This window comes from Aulonocara sp. 'chitande type north' Nkhata Bay, linkage group LG16, assembly GCF_057382095.1.
Source record: "Aulonocara sp. 'chitande type north' Nkhata Bay isolate Kocher_YH1m ecotype deep benthic linkage group LG16, A_spYH_male_GT1.1, whole genome shotgun sequence".
Lineage (NCBI taxonomy): Eukaryota > Metazoa > Chordata > Actinopteri > Cichliformes > Cichlidae > Aulonocara > Aulonocara sp. 'chitande type north' Nkhata Bay.
The window spans coordinates 5,666,306-5,682,729 of NC_141359.1; the positions used below are offsets into that span (position 1 = coordinate 5,666,306).

Genomic DNA, 16,424 nt, shown 5'->3' on the forward strand with positions numbered 1-16,424 from the left:
TCTTTCTTGCACTGAGGTCTGCTTATTGTAAATATCTTTTACTTTTTTTTACACCTTTTAATGTCAAAGTTGGCCTCTGCGCTTCCTCAGTGTTAGAAAGACTCTTTCTTGCACTGAGGTCTGCTTATTGTAAATATCTTATACTTGTTTGAACACCTTTTAATGTCAAAGTTGGCCTCTGTGCTTTTTCAGTGTTGGAAAGACTCTTTCTTGCACTGAGGTCTGCTTATTGTAAATATCTTGTACTTGTTTTTACACCTTTTAATGTCAAAGTTGGCCTTTGTGCTTTTTCAGTGTTGGAAAGACTCTTTCTTGCACTGAGGTCTGCTTATTGTAAATATCTTGTACTTTTTTTTACACCTTTTAATGTCAAAGTTGGCCTTTGTGCTTTTTCAGTGTTGGAAAGACTCTTTCTTGCACTGAGGTCTGCTTATTGTAAATATCTTGTACTTGTTTGAACACCTTTTAATGTCAAAGTTGGCCTCTGTGCTTATCAGTGTTGGAAAGACTCTTTCTTGCACTGAGGTCTGCTTATTGTAAATATCTTGTACTTGATTTTACACCTTTTAATGCCAAAGTTGGCCTCTGTGCTTATCAGTGTTGGAAAGACTCTTTCTTGCACTGAGGTCTGCTTATTGTAAATATCTTGTACATGTTTGAACACCTTTTAATGTCAAAGTTGGCCTCTGCACTTCTGCAGTGTTAGAAAGACTCTTTCTTGCACTGAGGGCTGCTTATTGTAAATATCTTGTACTTGTTTTTACACCTTTTATGTCAAAGTTGGCCTCTGACCTTATCAGTGTTGGAAAGACTCTTTCTTGCACTGAGGTCTGCTTATTGTAAATATCTTGTACTTGTTTGAACACCTTTTCATGTCAAAGTTGGCCTCTGTGCTTTTTCAGTGTTGGAAAGACTCTTTCTTGCACTGAGGTCTGCTTATTGTAAATATCTTGTACTTGTTTGAACACCTTTTCATGTCAAAGTTGGCCTCTGTGCTTATCAGTGTTAGAAAGACTCTTTCTTGCACTGAGGTCTGCTTATTGTAAATATCTTGTACTTGATTTTACACCTTTTAATGTCAAAGTTGGCCTCTGTGCTTTTTCAGTGTTGGAAAGACTCTTTATTGCACTGAGGTCTGCTTATTGTAAATATCTTGTACTTGTTTGAACACCTTTTAATGTCAAAGTTGGCCTCTGCGCTTCTGCAGTGTTAGAAAGACTCTTTCTTGCACTGAGGTCTGCTTATTGTTAATATCTTGTACTTGTTTTTACACCTTTTCATGTCAAAGTTGGCCTCTGTGCTTCTGCAGTTTTAGAAAGACTCTTTCTTGCACTGAGGTCTGCTTATTGTAAATATCTTGTACTTTTTTTTACACCTTTTAATGTCAAAGTTGGCCTCTGTGCTTATCAGTGTTAGAAAGACTCTTTCTTGCACTGAGGTCTGCTTATTGTAAATATCTTGTACTTGTTTGAACACCTTTTCATGTCAAAGTTGGCCTCTGTGCTTATCAGTGTTAGAAAGACTCTTTCTTGCACCGAGGTCTGCTTATTGTAAATATCTTGTACTTGTTTGAAGACCTTTTAATGTTAAAGTTGGCCTCTGTGCTTTTTCCGTGTTGGAAAGACTCTTTCTTGCACTGAGGTCTGCTTATTGTAAATATCTTGTACTTTTTTTTACACCTTTTAATGTCAAAGTTGGCCTCTGTGCTTATCAGTGTTGGAAAGACTCTTTCTTGCACTGAGGTCTGCTTATTGTAAATATCTTGTACTTGTTTGAACACCTTTTCATGTCAAAGTTGGCCTCTGTGCTTATCAGTGTTAGAAAGACTCTTTCTTGCACCGAGGTCTGCTTATTGTAAATATCTTGTACTTGTTTGAAGACCTTTTAATGTCAAAGTTGGCCTCTTTGCTTTTTCCGTGTTGGAAAGACTCTTTCTTGCACTGAGGTCTGCTTATTGTAAATATCTTGTACTTGTTTGAACACCTTTTAATGTCAAAGTTGGCCTCTGTGCTTATCAGTGTTGGAAAGACTCTTTCTTGCACTGAGGTCTGCTTATTGTAAATATCTTGTACTTGTTTGAACACCTTTTAATGTCAAAGTTGGCCTCTGTGCTTATCAGTGTTGGAAAGACTCTTTCTTGCACTGAGGTCTGCTTATTGTAAATATCTGGTACTTGTTTTTACACCTTTTAATGTCAAAGTTGGCATCTGTGCTTATCAGTGTTTGAAAGACTCTTTCTTGCACTGAGGTCTGCTTATTGTAAATATCTTGTACTTGTTTTTTACACCTTTTCATGTCAAAGTTGGCCTCTGAGCTTATCAGTGTTGGAAAGACTCTTTCTTGCACTGAGGTCTGCTTATTGTAAATATCTTGTACTTGTTTGAACACCTTTTCATGTCAAAGTTGGCCTCTGTGCTTATCAGTGTTAGAAAGACTCTTTCTTGCACTGAGGTCTGCTTATTGTAAATATCTTGTACTTGTTTGAAGACCTTTTAATGTTAAAGTTGGCCTCTGTGCTTTTTCCGTGTTGGAAAGACTCTTTCTTGCACTGAGGTCTGCTTTTTGTAAATATCTTGTACTTGTTTTTACACCTTTTCATGTCAAAGTTGGCCTCTGTGCTTATCAGTGTTGGAAAGACTCTTTCTTGCACTTAGGTCATCTTATTGTAAATATCTTGTACTTGTTTGAAGACCTTTTAATGTTAAAGTTGGCCTCTGTGCTTTTTCCGTGTTGGAAAGACTCTTTCTTGCACTGAGGTCTGCTTATTGTAAATATCTTGTACTTGATTTTACACCTTTTAATGTCAAAGTTGGCCTCTGTGCTTTTTCAGTGTTGGAAAGACTCTTTCTTGCACTGAGGTCTGCTTTTTGTAAATATCTTGTACTTGTTTTTACACCTTTTCATGTCAAAGTTGGCCTCTGTGCTTATCAGTGTTGGAAAGACTCTTTCTTGCACTGAGGTCTGCTTTTTGTAAATATCTTGTACTTGTTTTTACACCTTTTCATGTCAAAGTTGGCCTCTGTGCTTATCAGTGTTGGAAAGACTCTTTCTTGCACTGAGGTCTGCTTATTGTAAATATCTTGTACTTGTTTGAACACCTTTTAATGTCAAAGTTGGCCTCTGTGCTCTTTCAGTGTTGGAAAGACTCTTTCTTGCACTGAGGTCTGCTTATTGTGAATATCTTGTACTTGATTTTACACCTTTTAATGTCAAAGTTGGCCTCTGTGCTTCTGCAGTTTTAGAAAGACTCTTTCTTGCACTGAGGTCTGCTTATTGTGAATATCTTGTACTTGATTTTACACCTTTTAATGTCAAAGTTGGCCTCTGTGCTTCTGCAGTTTTAGAAAGACTCTTTCTTGCACTGAGGTCTGCTTATTGTGAATATCTTGTACTTGTTTTTACACCTTTTAATGTCAAAGTTGGCCTCTGTGCTTATCAGTGTTGGAAAGACTCTTTCTTGCACTGAGGTCTGCTTATTGTGAATATCTTGTACTTGTTTTTACACCTTTTCATGTCAAAGTTGGCCTCTGTGCTTATCAGTGTTGGAAAGACTCTTTCTTGCACTGAGGTCTGCTTATTGTAAATACCTTGTACTTGTTTTTACACCTTTTCATGTCAAAGTTGGCCTCTGTGCTTATCAGTGTTGGAAAGACACGTTTTTGCACTGAGGTCTGCTTATTGTAAATATCTTGTACTTGATTTTACACCTTTTAATGTCAAAGTTGGCCTCTTTGCTTTTTCCGTGTTGGAAAGACTCTTTCTTGCACTGAGGTCTGCTTATTGTAAATATCTTGTACTTGTTTTTACACCTTTTCATGTCAAAGTTGGCCTCTGTGCTTGTCAGTGTTGGAAAGACACGTTTTTGCACTGAGGTCTGCTTATTGTAAATATCTTGTACTTGTTTTTACACCTTTTAATGTCAAAGTTGGCCTCTGTGCTTGTCAGTGTTAGAAAGACTCTTTCTTGCACTGAGGTCTGCTTATTGTAAATATCTTGTACTTGATTTTACACCTTTTAATGTCAAAGTTGGCCTCTTTGCTTTTTCCGTGTTGGAAAGACTCTTTCTTGCACTGAGGTCTGCTTATTGTAAATATCTTGTACTTGTTTTTACACCTTTTCATGTCAAAGTTGGCCTCTGTGCTTGTCAGTGTTGGAAAGACACGTTTTTGCACTGAGGTCTGCTTATTGTAAATATCTTGTACTTGTTTTTACACCTTTTAATGTCAAAGTTGGCCTCTGTGCTTGTCAGTGTTAGAAAGACTCTTTCTTGCACTGAGGTCTGCTTATTGTAAATATCTTGTACTTGTTTTTACACCTTTTCATGTCAAAGTTGGCCTCTGTGCTTTTTCCGTGTTGGAAAGACTCTTTCTTGCACTGAGGTCTGCTTATTGTAAATATCTTGTACTTGTTTTTACACCTTTTCATGTCAAAGTTGGCCTCTGTGCTTTTTCAGTGTTGAAAAGACTCTTTCTTGCACTGAGGTCTGCTTATTGTAAATATCTTGTACTTGATTTTACACCTTTTAATGTCAAACTTAGCCTCTGTGCTTATCAGTGTTGGAAAGACTCTTTCTTGCACCGAGGTCTGCTTATTGTAAATACCTTGTACTTGTTTGAACACCTTTTCATGTCAAAGTTGGCCTCTGTGCTTATCAGTGTTGGAAAGACTCTTTCTTGCACTGAGGTCTGCTTATTGTAAATATCTTGTACTTGTTTTTACACCTTTTAATGTCAAAGTTGGCCTCTGTGCTTTTTCCGTGTTGGAAAGACTCTTTCTTGCACCGAGGTCTGCTTATTGTAAATACCTTGTACTTGTTTGAACACCTTTTCATGTCAAAGTTGGCCTCTGTGCTTATCAGTGTTGGAAAGACTCTTTCTTGCACCGAGGTCTGCTTATTGTAAATATCTTGTACTTGTTTTTACACCTTTTCATGTCAAAGTTGGCCTCTGTGCTTATCAGTGATGGAAAGACTCTTTCTTGCACTGAGGTCTGCTTATTGTAAATATCTTGTACTTGTTTGAACACCTTTTAATGTCAAAGTTGGCCTCTTTGCTTTTTCCGTGTTGGAAAGACTCTTTCTTGCACTGAGGTCTGCTTATTGTAAATATCTTGTACTTGATTTTTACACCTTTTCATGTCAAAGTTGGCCTCTGTGCTTTTTCAGTGTTGGAAAGACTCTTTCTTGCACTGAGGTCTGCTTATTGTAAATATATTGTACTTGTTTTTATACCTTTTCATGTCAAAGTTGGCCTCTGTGCTTATCAGTGTTGGAAAGGCTCTTTCTTGCACTGAGGTCTGCTTATTGTAAATATCTTGTACTTGTTTGAACACCTTTTAATGTCAAAGTTGGCCTCTGTGCTTTTTCAGTGTTGGAAAGACTCTTTCTTGCACTGAGGTCTGCTTATTGTAAATATCTTGTACTTGTTTTTACACCTTTTAATGTCAAAGTTGGCCTCTGTGCTTTTTCAGTGTTGGAAAGACTCTTTCTTGCACCGAGGTCTGCTTATTGTAAATATCTTGTACTTGATTTTACACCTTTTCATGTCAAAGTTGGCCTCTGTGCTTTTTCAGTGTTGGAAAGACTCTTTCTTGCACTGAGGTCTGCTTATTGTAAATATCTTGTACTTGTTTGAACACCTTTTAATGTCAAAGTTGGCCTCTGTGCTTATCAGTGTTGGAAAGGCTCTTTCTTGCACTGAGGTCTGCTTATTGTAAATATCTTGTACTTGTTTTTACACCTTTTATGTCAAAGTTGGCCTCTGACCTTATCAGTGTTGGAAAGACTCTTTCTTGCACTGAGGTCTGCTTATTGTAAATATCTTGTACTTGATTTTACACCTTTTAATGTCAAAGTTGGCCTCTGTGCTTCTGCAGTGTTGGAAAGACTCTTTCTTGCACTGAGGTCTGCTTATTGTAAATATCTTGTACTTGATTTTACACCTTTTAATGTCAAAGTTGGCCTCTGTGCTTCTGCAGTGTTAGAAAGACTCTTTCTTGCACTGAGGTCTGCTTATTGTAAATATCTTGTACTTGTTTGAACACCTTTTCATGTCAAAGTTGGCCTCTGTGCTTCTGCAGTGTTAGAAAGACTCTTTCTTGCACTGAGGTCTGCTTATTGTAAATATCTTGTACTTGTTTGAACACCTTTTCATGTCAAAGTTGGCCTCTGAGCTTGTCAGTGTTGGAAAGACACGTTTTTGCACTGAGGTCTGCTTATTGTAAATATCTTGTACTTGTTTTTACACCTTTTCATGTCAAAGTTGGCCTCTGAGCTTATCAGTGATGGAAAGACTCTTTCTTGCACTGAGGTCTGCTTATTGTAAATATCTTGTACTTGTTTTTACACCTTTTCATGTCAAAGTTGGCCTCTGAGCTTATCAGTGATGGAAAGACTCTTTCTTGCACTGAGGTCTGCTTATTGTTAATATCTTGTACTTGTTTTTACACCTTTTCATGTCAAAGTTGGCCTCTGTGCTTATCAGTGTTGGAAAGACTCTTTCTTGCACTGAGGTCTGCTTATTGTAAATATCTTGTACTTGTTTGAACACCTTTTAATGTCAAAGTTGGCCTCTGTGCTTATCAGTGTTAGAAAGACTCTTTCTTGCACTGAGGTCTGCTTATTGTGAATATATTGTACTTGTTTTTATACCTTTTCATGTCAAAGTTGGCCTCTGTGCTTATCAGTGTTGGAAAGACTCTTTCTTGCACTGAGGTCTGCTTATTGTAAATATCTTGTACTTGTTTGAACACCTTTTAATGTCAAAGTTGGCCTCTGTGCTTCTGCAGTGTTAGAAAGACTCTTTCTTGCACTGAGGGCTGCTTATTGTAAATATCTTGTACTTGTTTGAAGACCTTTTAATGTTAAAGTTGGCCTCTTTGCTTTTTCCGTGTTGGAAAGACTCTTTCTTGCACTGAGGTCTGCTTATTGTAAATATCTTGTACTTGATTTTTACACCTTTTCATGTCAAAGTTGGCCTCTGTGCTTATCAGTGTTGGAAAGACTCTTTCTTGCACTGAGGTCTGCTTATTGTGAATATATTGTACTTGTTTGAACACCTTTTCATGTCAAAGTTGGCCTCTGTGCTTCTGCAGTGTTAGAAAGACTCTTTCTTGCACTGAGGGCTGCTTATTGTAAATATCTTGTACTTGTTTGAAGACCTTTTAATGTTAAAGTTGGCCTCTTTGCTTTTTCCGTGTTGGAAAGACTCTTTCTTGCACTGAGGTCTGCTTATTGTAAATATCTTGTACTTGTTTGAAGACCTTTTCATGTCAAAGTTGGCCTCTGTGCTTCTGCAGTGTTAGAAAGACTCTTTCTTGCACTGAGGGCTGCTTATTGTAAATATCTTGTACTTGTTTGAAGACCTTTTCATGTCAAAGTTGGCCTCTGTGCTTCTGCAGTGTTAGAAAGACTCTTTCTTGCACTGAGGGCTGCTTATTGTAAATATCTTGTACTTGTTTGAAGACCTTTTAATGTTAAAGTTGGCCTCTTTGCTTTTTCCGTGTTGGAAAGACTCTTTCTTGCACTGAGGTCTGCTTATTGTAAATATCTTGTACTTGTTTGAACACCTTTTAATGTCAAAGTTGGCCTCTGTGCTTATCAGTGTTAGAAAGACTCTTTCTTGCACTGAGGTCTGCTTATTGTAAATATCTTGTACTTGTTTGAAGACCTTTTCATGTCAAAGTTGGCCTCTGTGCTTCTGCAGTGTTAGAAAGACTCTTTCTTGCACTGAGGTCTGCTTATTGTAAATATCTTGTACTTGTTTGAAGACCTTTTAATGTTAAAGTTGGCCTCTTTGCTTTTTCCGTGTTGGAAAGACTCTTTCTTGCACTGAGGTCTGCTTATTGTAAATATCTTGTACTTGTTTGAACACCTTTTCATGTCAAAGTTGGCCTCTGAGCTTATCAGTGATGGAAAGACTCTTTCTTGCACTGAGGTCTGCTTATTGTAAATATCTTGTACTTGATTTTTACACCTTTTAATGTCAAAGTTGGCCTCTGTGCTTATCAGTGTTGGAAAGACTCTTTCTTGCACTGAGGTCTGCTTATTGTAAATATCTTGTACTTGTTTGAACACCTTTTAATGTCAAAGTTGGCCTCTGTGCTTATCAGTGTTAGAAAGACTCTTTCTTGCACTGAGGTCTGCTTATTGTGAATATATTGTACTTGTTTTTATACCTTTTAATGTCAAAGTTGGCCTCTGTGCTTCTGCAGTGTTAGAAAGACTCTTTCTTGCACTGAGGGCTGCTTATTGTAAATATCTTGTACTTGTTTGAACACCTTTTAATGTTAAAGTTGGCCTCTTTGCTTTTTCCGTGTTGGAAAGACTCTTTCTTGCACTGAGGTCTGCTTATTGTAAATATCTTGTACTTGTTTGAACACCTCTTCATGTCAAAGTTGGCCTCTGTGCTTTTTCAGTGTTAGAAAGACTCTTTCTTGCACTGAGGTCTGCTTATTGTAAATATCTTGTACTTGTTTTTACACCTTTTCATGTCAAAGTTGGCCTCTGTGCTTTTCAGTGTTGGAAAGACTCTTTCTTGCACTGAGGTCTGCTTATTGTAAATATCTTGTACTTGTTTGAACACCTTTTAATGTCAAAGTTGGCCTCTGTGCTTATCAGTGTTAGAAAGACTCTTTTTTGCACTGAGGTCTGCTTATTGTTAATATATTGTACTTGTTTTTATACCTTTTAATGTCAAAGTTGGCCTCTGTGCTTTTTCCGTGTTGGAAAGGCTCTTTCTTGCACTGAGGTCTGCTTATTGTAAATATCTTATACTTGTTTGAACACCTTTTCATGTCAAAGTTGGCCTCTGTGCTTTTTCAGTGTTGGAAAGACTCTTTCTTGCACTGAGGTCTGCTTATTGTAAATATCTTCTACTTGTTTGAACACCTTTTAATGTCAAAGTTGGCCTCTGTGCTTGTCAGTGTTGGAAAGACACGTTTTTGCACTGAGGTCTGCTTATTGTAAATATCTTGTACTTGTTTGAACACCTTTTAATGTCAAAGTTGGCCTCTGTGCTTTTTCAGTGTTGGAAAGACTCTTTCTTGCACTGAGGTCTGCTTATTGTAAATATCTTGTACTTGTTTTTACACCTTTTCATGTCAAAGTTGGCCTCTGTGCTTTTTCAGTGTTGGAAAGACTCTTTCTTGTACTGAGGTCTGCTTATTGTAAATATCTTGTACTTGTTTGAGCACCTTTTAATGTCAAAGTTGGCCTCTGTGCTTTTTCAGTGTTGGAAAGACTCTTTCTTGTACTGAGGTCTGCTTATTGTAAATATCTTGTACTTGTTTTTACACCTTTTCATGTCAAAGTTGGCCTCTGTGCTTTTTCAGTGTTGGAAAGACTCTTTCTTGCACTGAGGTCTGCTTATTGTAAATATCTTGTACTTGTTTTTACACCTTTTCATGTCAAAGTTGGCCTCTGTGCTTTTTCAGTGTTGGAAAGACTCTTTCTTGTACTGAGGTCTGCTTATTGTAAATATCTTGTACTTGTTTTTACACCTTTTCATGTCAAAGTTGGCCTCTGTGCTTTTTCAGTGTTGGAAAGACTCTTTCTTGCACTGAGGGCTGCTTATTGTAAATATCTTGTACTTGTTTGAAGACCTTTTAATGTTAAAGTTGGCCTCTGTGCTTTTTCAGTGTTGGAAAGACTCTTTCTTGCACTGAGGGCTGCTTATTGTAAATATCTTGTACTTGTTTGAACACCTTTTAATGTCAAAGTTGGCCTCTGTGCTTATCAGTGTTGGAAAGACTCTTTCTTGCACTGAGGTCTGCTTGTTAAATAAAAAAGTGTAAAATTAAATTTCAATAAACTAACCATAATGCCAGCTCATATGCTCTTAACGCTGCATCTCTAACTCTTTTACAGGATTTGCAGTCTTCTGATTCCTGATGAGTTCCGTAAGTGACAAGCTTACTGACTGTGTTTACTCTTCTGTGTATTAGGTATTAGGAGTAGGTATGGGTGCAGGGGAAGGCTGTGTCCTGGCTGACTCTATTCATGAAAAATATAATCTGTGTTACAACAAGATTGAAATTGAGACTCAGCATTGTTTCCCAATTTTCCAAACCCATATGAACTGTAGCCTCAGCTTTCTGTGCTTAGCTGACAGGAGGGATAGCAGAACAGATGTGTTATAAAATTTTGAGCAATGTCCTTGTACAATATTTAAGCTGCTTGTAAAGTGAAGAAAGTAGACACTTTAATCAGCCCACTCCTACAACCTGAAATGTGTGAAAGTCTAAATATTTATCAGAGGGGCTCACTAAAGATGATTTCAACAGGACAAAACTGCTTAAACTACTTCAATCTCCCACTGTGACCACTGGTGCAGGGCAGGATGAGGGTTTGTAGGTCAGTTCCTGCTATTGCAGCATCACTGAGTGTCTATCTTAAGATAAACATCATTTATTTTTGAGGTCGGTTTTGATCAAGAACATAAGTATAGCCTGCATGAAACAACCAGAGCAGGAGGTTCAATCAAGAACACATATGACATATGACACATATCTGCTTGACACGAAAGCAGTGCACACTGAACTCAGGTAACATTTGTTATTAGAGGAGGTCAAAAAGTGTGTCAGTGAGAAATATCCATCAAAAGCATGATTTACACTAGCTGCAGCTCACAGTCAGCAACTCATCAGTTTTGTTGTTCAAACCAAACAAGAATTTTTCACATCATGTTGTCCTGCAGGAACTCACCAGATCACCTCTCCAGCACTTTGATCCCAAGACAGGAATACAATATGCAGAGTTAATTTAATTGATTGGAATTCAGCTGTCATCTTCAGAGTGTTTCATTTGATAAAGTTAAGAACGAGAAATCAAGTGGTCAGAGCTATCATGGTGATATTCAGGGTCAGATTCTGTGCTAGTGCAAAACCTTCTTTTGGCCTGAAAAAGCTACTGTGGGGTTTACAACAGAGGAGCAATTGAAAGCCTGCAGGTCAAATTAGCGTCAGGATGCATTTGCAAAAATGTTTCGTGTGAGTAGAAAGTTCTCTGGGTGATCCAACCGTGCGTTAGTTGATATACAAACATGCAATGAGAACATTTCAGTAATTAGCTGTTAAGTGTCACCCAAACATGAGGAGGCCAGTGAAGGAGCCAGTGACAGTTTAACAAAAAGAATACAGTGTGAGTGCAGGTTTACATGTTTCTCTCTGAGAAAAAGAGACGTCGATGTGTTTCTATTAGTGTGAAATCCTTTTTAGAAATTAGGCACTGTGTGAGGTCATTTAGTAAGAGTCAGTGAATCTTTCACAGTTGTAAAACACATAAAAAGAAACAACATAAGTAACGTATGTTTTTTCCCGAGGGTGGTGGGGTAGGACTTCATGTGTGGGTGACTGAGAATGTCCATTTTATTAGATATGTTGTTGTAACTGTTTCAAAGTCAGTAATGCATGAATCTGCAATGATTTTTCTTCCTTAAAAGAGGACTGTGTACAGTGTCCATTTGTGTCTGTCTCCACGTTGGGTGATTGTGGAGTATGAATATGTGTGCATGAGGGTGGGAATGCCCGTTGGTGGCTGCGTGCGCCTGTTCGACTGTGTCTGTATGTCAGGTCGGTTACACTCCACGTCTCTGGGAACATCTCAGGCCCTCCAAGGTATGGAGGCCTATCTCGATTCACCACACTCCTTGCCGTTAGTTGATGCCCTCAGGCGTCAGTGTGTTGGTGGTTCTGGTGTCCGGGGCTGGGCGCTCAGGTATGTACCGGCTCACTCCCAGTGACTGCTTGGCGAGGTCTGGCACCCGTGGCTCCGTCAGGCCACTTCCGGGGGGTGGGGGGCTCTCAGTCCTCTGGCCTCTGGGCCTGTGGCTCAGGTCACTCTGCCACAGCTGTCTGCCGGCAGAGCCCACAGCCACATCACGGACCCCCTGTGGCTTCTGCTCCGTGGCTGCTGGGTGACCTCTAATCTGGGGCTCTCCTCAGCGCTTCCCAGGAGGGTGGCATGGCTGCAACTCCGATGGTCCTCCTTGGGCTCTCACATTCTGGGGGCCTCTGGGTGTCTGGGGCCTGGATTTCCTCCATGCCTGCTACATGCACTGGGGGACAGACTATGGCTCCCTGTTAAAAGTAGAATGGGAGGCAGAGTCTTCAGTTTTATCTTTTGTCCTGTCTTCCTCTGCTCATCCCAACAGGTTGTGGCAGATGGCTGTCCCTTCCTCAGCCTGGTGCTACTGGAGGATTCTTTCTTTTAAAATGGAGTTTTTCCTTCCCACTGTTGTCAAAGCGCATGCTCATCAGAAATCATATGATTATTGGGTTTTTTCTGTATTTTTCAAAGATCCACATCAAAAGGAGCAGGTTAAAGTGGTTCTGGCATCTGACAAGGATTCCTCCTGGACGTCTCCCAGGTGAGGTGTACTGGACGAGCTCCCACCAGGAGGAGGCCCTGAATCAGACCCAAGACATGATGGAGTTCCCCTAGATAAGCTGGAGGAGGTGGGTGTGGAAAAGGAGGTCTGGAGTTCTCTGCTTAGGCTGCTGCCCCCACAACCCGGCCACAGATAAGTGAAATAAGTAGATCAAATATAACTTGGTGTTCTAAAGAATATTGTTGTTTCCTTGCAGGACACCAGGAGAGATGAGCCCTCCATCACAGATGGTGTGGTCACCTGCAGGTTCAAGGTCATTGTATCTCCAGCCCACATCTACTGCCACTGTACTTAAGGGAAGTTGGGACAATGTTAAAGACTTTCTTCAGACAATTGCATTTGGATGAGCTAAATTCATGACAGGCACTCAAGCAGTAATGCCTCGACTGACAAACGAACATACCAAGCTTCTGTGTTGTTTGAGCCAGAGACTGCACTTGTGGATGAACAATAAAAACATTTTATATTTATTATATTAGTAATGTAACTTGCAATAAAAAGTTATGGGAAGCTTAAACTTAGTTTCAGAATAATTAAATCTGAGACTTTGTTTCATTGAAAAGTTATTAAAGTTTTAAAGTGTGTGACAAATAAAATAATAAATTATTAAGTAACACCAGCTACAATATTGGAAATATGTGTGTTGGCTGAAATGCTTTAAATTTGAAAATAAAAGTTGGGCTGATTTTAACGCATTACAAGAAGTGTTTTAATTATTATTTTCTAAATAAGCAGTGTTTATATTACGTGTAATGAAATAAGTTCAAGGATAATAAAAGGTAATGAGATTTAATTGCATTCAACTTATGTGCAGCAAAACTAAAAATAAGTTACGGAAGTGTTCAAATAATATGTGTGCTTTTAAAAATGCTCGTCTATTTAAAGACTACACAATCTGTGTTAATTCTAATTATACCACAATCCCTTGCCTGTTGTGTTAAATATACATAAACAGTATGTGTTATCAGATGAAAGTACAAAACTCTCAAGAACCCCCCTCCTAAATTTCAGGTGGCATTTTAAAAACATGCCATGACATAACACACAGCTGCTATAATCATTCAGTGAGGTCAAATGTCAATTATAGTTATAGGTTCTTGCTATATGTTATAACATAAACACAGCACAGTTGTAAGAATAATAGTTTCTAGGTTCTAAGGCTTTTTGTCAGTTTAATAGTGAGCTTTACGAGACTCATTTTCGTGCCAAAGGCTCGCACAGGCCTAAGTTCCCTTATGACAACTAGAGCTGGAAACAAGACCTCAAGCGATCCTAAGGCTAATTAATTAGCACGGCTAGCATTTAAAAAACATCTGTTAAATGTTGTCATTGCTAGCATATACCTGTATTACAGCATGGTAAGTAGCGAGAACGCAAAGTTTTTGTTACCTTTGAAAAGAAAAATGTGAAGCTATAATATTAGCATGAGCTATGCTAATGTTATTCACTGAAACAAACATCTCAGGTACTGACTTACTGCTTTCTAATATCTGTGTTTATTTCTGGATATACCTACATGGTTATTAGACATCCCACATAAAGGGTGACAAAGGCAGTAACTATAAATGACCATAACTTTACTGTAAATTACACTGATGGGCTCAGTTCATATAGTTATATCACGTGCACACGCATGTTAGCAACCGTAACCATGCAGGCTGTTGGTATATGAATGCTGCGCAAGGTTCCAGCTGTTCCTTTACACTTGCTCTTGGATTTGTCTTGACCTGCTCCAAGCTCAGCTTGTGGAAAGATAACTTTTGGAGAATATTTCTACAGAAAGCAGATTTTACTACAAAGCAACAACAACTACTGCATCTTTGGATCTTTTGTACTTGTGTTTCATCATAACAGCAAAGCTTGAAGATCGTGGACCCCGACTCGTCGACAGCCACCAGGTACATTTCAAAATTTCTTCAATTATTTCAAGAATCACTAGATGACTATAGTAATTTTACAGGTTCCAGTGTGAATATCACGTTTTAATGTGATCAAAATAAGTGTGTTCTAAGACTTTTCCTGGCAAATCGCTTTTATGCTTTAAATTTTCCAGGAGAGGTGTAGAATTTATTACCGACTGGTGTATGAATGTGAAAAAAGGTTTTACTTTGATTTGAAGCCTTCAAATTTGACACTTTTTTCCAATGAAATGGTTAAAATTAGCTTAAAATTCGTAAAATGCCCCCCTCCCCAAATATACATATGTATATGTGTATATCGGTTTCTATGGTAACAGCATCTCCTCACAATGTTAGGACATATAGGAGTAAACACACCAGGTCCCCTGTAGGTCCTGACATCATTTTCTTCTCAAAGGCTTCATTTGAATAAACTATAACTTTTTCCCAGCTACATATGCGATGATAAATAAAATAAAATGAAATAATATAAAAAAGAATATTAAAACATCAATCATAGTCAAAAATAATCATAAAGTCAAACTGTTACAAAAATGTGTTTTATTTTTAAAATTGTGTGTGGAGTTCTACTGCCTTTTTTGCATTAGCAATATTTAGGACATGGAATTGGTACATGGGGAGATTAAATGTTTCGTTATATTTTACATCGTTAATGAAAGAATTAAAAAAAATATGAGAATGAGCTGCTAAATTATTTATGGATTTTCTGCAGTATGCTATTCATGTCCAGTTCTTTACAAATCAGTACCTATTATCCATGACCTAGTCCAACGTAGTGTTTGCATAAAGGTTTAAAAAGAACAAATAAACAAAATGAATGTATACAAAATACAATACTGTTACCTTAAAAGTGTAGTGTGCACAGAGTGAGCTGCCTTGGCAGAGATTTGGATGCTTCACTTAATGATTGTGGACATAGTTGAAATCTTGTTTTCTTCTCACATGAACAAGTAAAGTGTCATTCAGTCTGATATGAATGTAGCCTGTAGCTTTAGCACTGGGTGCTTACTACATTCCTACTGTTATTTTAAACTTTGTTTCCTTACAGGCTGTCTTGACTACATTGTTGAACGTCCCAAGAACGAGACCTTTCTGAAGTCATCAGGATCCTTGATGACAGTCTCCTGAGCGCCATCTCTTCTGATGAAGCGTGGGACACTGATACCGTGCGTGTCAGTAAAGGTGAGTACATCGCCCTCTCATCCTCCCCCTCTTCTCATGAAGAACTGGATGCTGATGCGTGTCAGTGAAGTGGAAGGTGAGTACCCCCTCCCCACCTTGCTTTCTTGCACTGAGGTCTGCTTATTGTAAATATCTTGTACTTGTTTTTACACCTTTTAATGTCAAAGTTGGCCTCTGTGCTTTTTCAGTGTTGGAAAGACTCTTTCTTGCACTGAGGTCTGCTTATTGTAAATATCTTGTACTTGTATTTACACCTTTTAATGTCAAAGTTGGCCTCTGTGCTTATCAGTGTTGGAAAGACACTTTCTTGCACTGAGGTCTGCTTATTGTAAATATCTTGTACTTGTTTGAACACCTTTTCATGTCAAAGTTGGCCTTTGTGCTTTTTCAGTGTTGGAAAGACTCTTTCTTGCACTGAGGTCTGCTTATTGTAAATATATTGTACTTGTTTGAAGACCTTTTAATGTCAAAGTTGGCCTCTGTGCTTTTTCCGTGTTGGAAAGACTCTTTCTTGCACTGAGGTCTGCTTATTGTAAATATCTTGTACTTGTTTTTACACCTTTTAATGTCAAAGTTGGCCTCTGTGCTTTTTCAGTGTTGGAAAGACTCTTTCTTGCACTGAGGTCTGCTTATTGTAAATATCTTGTACTTGTTTTTACACCTTTTCATGTCAAAGTTGGCCTCTGTGCTTATCAGTGTTAGAAAGACTCTTTCTTGAACCGAGGTCTGCTTATTGCAAATATCTTGTACTTGTTTTTACACCTTTGAATTTCAAAGTTGGCCTTTGTGCTTTTTCATTGGTGGAAAGACTCTTTCTTGCACTGAGGTCTGCTTATTGTAAATATATTGTGTTAACTTGTTATTTTCTGTTTTATCGCGAGAGTACTGTTGCCCGCGAAGGGTTGTTGTTGTTGTCCGTATGAAAAATGGCGGAATG

At 38.4% G+C, this 16,424-nt stretch overlaps 2 long non-coding RNA genes across 3 annotated transcripts in view; both read left to right on the plus strand.

Moving 5' to 3' along the window:
- The window catches only part of LOC147310880 (uncharacterized), a 43,802-nt gene extending 30,801 nt beyond the window's left edge, over positions 1 to 13,001 (plus strand). Inside the window, exons 1-3 of one of the 2 annotated variants that reach the window (XR_015125504.1) lie at positions 8,285 to 9,897; positions 12,296 to 12,453; positions 12,583 to 13,001. This is a non-coding gene — a long non-coding RNA (uncharacterized LOC147310880). Of the gene's footprint in view, positions 1 to 8,284; positions 12,454 to 12,582 lie in introns of those variants that run through there. The other variant, XR_015125503.1, reaches the window with a different exon arrangement.
- A 2,380-nt stretch (positions 13,002 to 15,381) lies between these two features.
- LOC147310881 (uncharacterized) overlaps positions 15,382 to 16,424 on the plus strand; it is a 124,088-nt gene continuing 123,045 nt past the window's right edge. Inside the window, exon 1 of the long non-coding RNA XR_015125493.1 lies at positions 15,382 to 15,487. This is a non-coding gene — a long non-coding RNA (uncharacterized LOC147310881). The remainder of the gene's footprint in view (positions 15,488 to 16,424) is intronic.